This window comes from Cryptotermes secundus, unplaced genomic scaffold (genome assembly GCF_002891405.2).
Source record: "Cryptotermes secundus unplaced genomic scaffold, Csec_1.0 scaffold97, whole genome shotgun sequence".
In the NCBI taxonomy this organism is placed as follows: Eukaryota; Metazoa; Arthropoda; class Insecta; order Blattodea; family Kalotermitidae; genus Cryptotermes; species Cryptotermes secundus.
This window is the reverse complement of record NW_019720561.1, coordinates 345045-348931: the sequence shown is the minus strand read 5'-3', so window position 1 is coordinate 348931 and position 3887 is coordinate 345045. Positions and strand designations below refer to the sequence as shown.

Sequence of the window (3887 nt, the reverse complement as noted above, 5' to 3'; positions counted from 1 at the left end):
CCGGTCACGGTACCTGAGCGGTCTAAGGCATGCACTGCCTTCGCTCGCTCGGAAGCTGGGATCATGGGTTCGGATCTGTTTCCTGCGAGGTACGAACTGAATTCTTATATATTATTCTTATACACTGCCGACCACGGTAGCTGAGCGGTCTAAGGCATGCACTGTCTTCACTCGCTCGGAAGCCGGGATCGTGGGTTCGGATCGGTTTCCTGCGAGGTACGAACTGAATTCTTACATATTATTCTTATACACTGCCGACCACGGTAGCTGAGCGGTCTAAGGCATGCACTGTCTTCACTCGCTCGGAAGCCGGGATCGTGAGTTCGAATCCCACACAACGCAAGAATGTTTCGTGTATGTACGTTTATTCTGTGTTTGTGTTTTCCAGTATTTAGGTACAAGCCTTGCGACGAGCTGATCCATCTGTGAAATGTTCAAGAAACTGAGAAATCAGCCCTATGCTCCAAAGTGGGAGCGAAAGGAGAGAGAAAAAAAGGGACTGTTTACTATATATTTACTTTAAGAGGTTATTCTTTTACTACACTGGGAACCGAACTAAGATAATGGGATTTAATTTTTTATTTTGTTTCGGATGTCATTGCGACCATAGAAAAACTGGATGTTATGGACACACACACACACGCGTGAGGATGAAAAACATAATTTTCCAGCAACACTTTCGTTTTCTGGTCGTAATTTCATTTTCCTGTATTCTCACTGCTTCTGAGTTCCTGTTTAATTTTGCTCCGGTCTCTGGCTCATACTTGTACTTCCAGCAAGCTGTACATGTAAAAACAGCCTGAAACTATGCTCTGTAATTTTTCGGTTTAAAAAAATCAGTAATTAATTTAAGTTTAATATTCCTTTAAAAAGAGTAGTATTCTCGTCTGAATGATTTAGGATATCACAATATGTGTCAGAATATTAGGCACTATATCTACATGTAAGCACATTTGTATTGTCTAATTTAGGACTGGAAATAATACAGGAAATAATTCCCAATACGGCTCTTGTTCTCGCTGCTTGTAGGGGTCTGTGTATCAAGTTACGAAATAGATTGCAGTTCAAGGGTGAAACTACAACGAGACGAGATGTGATTCTGTTACACTCTTCGGGAATATTGAACCGTGATTTGGATCTGAGGCAGTGTTGTACCTTGTAGAGTTTGTTATATCAGCCTAAAAATGGCCTCGCCATAGCTCAAGCGGTTAGTCTCTGGCTTCCCACCGCGGCGGCCCGGGTTCGATCCCTGGTCTGGTCAAGTGGGATTTGTGGTGGACAAAGTGGCGCTGGGGCAGATTTTCTGTTTCCCCTGCCAATCTTCATCCCACCAATTGCTCCACAATCACCCTCACCTATCATCTGGGGCTGGTACAATAGGCCAGAAGTGGTCGCAGTACAAGGGACTTAGCCCCACCCCACTAGCAATAAAAAATATATTAGCCTATATTTCGGAACAAAATATCGCCTCCATCTTCAGGATCTACTATAAACCAAGGAAGAAGCCAGTTTAAATGAGAAAGCTAGCGCATCCAGGCGTGGTACTTGCTTCATGCTGGTTTCTTGATTGTCTCATTATTCGATCCTGAAGATGGAGGCAATATTTTGTTCCGAAACGCAGGCTGAATTTCAATGGACTCCACGGCGCTATATCCCAGAATAAGGAATTAAGTTATGTAATTTCGTATATAGGTTCGATAGCTTTAAAGTATCGTTCTGCTTTAAAGAAGGAAGTAAAAGGTGCCGCCGAAAAGCTTGTACCAAACTACACGGTGTCACATCCAAAAATACAGATAATATATGTTATCGGTTACTGCCAGCGAATTTGAAATATTTTCAACGTCCCTTTATGTTATTTGCATTCACGGCAACTTAATGACGGCTTCGTGCTTTTGAACAAAATATCAGGCAGACGTGAGCAATATAAACTTCTTGTTCACAGTTTTTGGAACCATGTAGTCAGCCACTTTAATATTGCGTCCATGTCGACCTGAAATGCAGCAGTCCCATTGATATTTCCAGAACATTATTCCAGTCACTCATCAGCTTCGTTATTGGCAGAATTGGTTTTATGGTTAAAGTTGACTATGTTCAGTTTTGTAGAAAATTAGTTTCGTTTACGTTTGTCAGGAGAAGTCGATTCAAAATAAAAAACGTCGACGTTACTGTAGTTCGATACTGGACAGTTTTATTTTTTTATTTTTTATATTCGTTCCTGAGGGAAAGAAAACTATGCGAAGATGAAAGCAGTCTTCTGCGATGGGGCGCCGTGTATAGTGTTAACCGACGTTTCGGAGGAACGTATCGCCTCCATCTTCAAGGTAGAAGACAAGAAGAAATCCGCGAGCGTACCAGCGTGAGCAGATACAACAGTCTCCTTCTCGAAGCTTCTATAATTCTCGTTCCTTCAAGGAATACGTTGACTTGCGCGTTCGTGTTATGACTCGAACGTTCTCGAATGACGTAATGTAATTTGGACCGAGTGCTAGAGGGGGGCGCGCCGCTGGCATATGACTCGCCTCCCCCCCGCTACACATTCGTTCCGCGCGATAAACTCCGTGGCTTGAGTCCGCAAGCGACTATACCGACTGAGCGACCGCCGCTTGTCGGTGAAGTTAGTGCCATCTTTACCGGATAGAGGGTATTGAGTGGTCAGCGCAGTGAATCCACACAGCCGTTAGTTTCGGGATTCTAGACCAGAGCCACTATTTCCTTGAAACAGCTCCTCACTTATCCTCACAAGGTTCAGTGAACCCTGTCGCGGAACCACTACTTCTCAGAAAATCTGGTAGCGCCGGGAATCGAACTCGGACCTCTGTATTTGTGGCCAAGAACTCTGACCACTAGACCACAGAGGCGGTCCAACACATATATAGCAATATGGTATTCTTTTCCTACAGATTAGAGAGGCAAAATTGACTAACTTGATCTAGTGTAATGTTTCTTTATAAGCTAATAACCGCTGAAGTGGTCAGCAAATTTCTCTCCTTGTGTGGAACGTGGAAGTTAATTTTCTGTACATATCCCTTGCTGCACTCTGCAATGAATTGGTGCTTTCCACTGTTGTTCTGAAATGCATTTTTCCCTCTTTTCAGGTAAGTGAAGGCCATGCCGTTCTGTACCTCAAGAGCCGTGCCTCGGGTAAGACGATCACGAACCTCAGTCCTTTCAGCATTGCTGTTTCTTTGTCATTAGTTAATCACCTATTGCCTTACATGTGTGTGCAACTCTCTCTGACGGCCGTGAGACGAATATAATTGTGATAAATGGAAGGAGGAAGGTAGAGAAGGATAGAGAATTGTCTTCGTACTCTTCTGCCAATATTATAAGGATGGTGAAATCAAGAAATACGAGGTGGGCAGCGTGTAGAATGTATTGTATACAGTACATTCATAAAAATTATCTATTGATACAATATTGTCATGTGTTAGAGTGACTATAGACGGAGTTTGGATTGGTGTAACTGCAGCACATATAAAGTCCTCTGCGTCCTAACTAGCAGTTTCCGGGTAACGGGTCCTAATAATGTCATTTACTAACATCCTTACCGGTTGGCGAATATCCCACAACTGAGTAACTCTCAGGCTGGCAGCCATCTCACACCAACATGGTAGTCTTCTCTTCATTGACTAACTGCAGCTCACAGCTTGTTCCGCTTATAACTTCTTGGCACGGATAGCGTAGAAAACATAGCCCCTCATTTTTGTAATTCAGTCGTTGCAGTGGGAACATGTTTGTTTGCTATGCCGTTACTCAGCAACGTCTCTTGTATATTTCCTTATCTCGTGGACGTTGCTTAGCAACGAATCTGCATCCTACGATATTGTGACGTATGCACCCGTTATTAAGCGGCCACGTCTGGCCTATTGTACCAGTCCCAGATGATA

General features: G+C 43.4%; 1 protein-coding gene across 1 annotated transcript in view; it reads left to right on the top strand.

The window, feature by feature from the left end:
* LOC111868044 overlaps nt 1-3887 on the top strand; it is a 453072-nt gene that overhangs the window by 116368 nt on the left and 332817 nt on the right. The gene's annotated exons all lie outside the window — the stretch shown is intronic.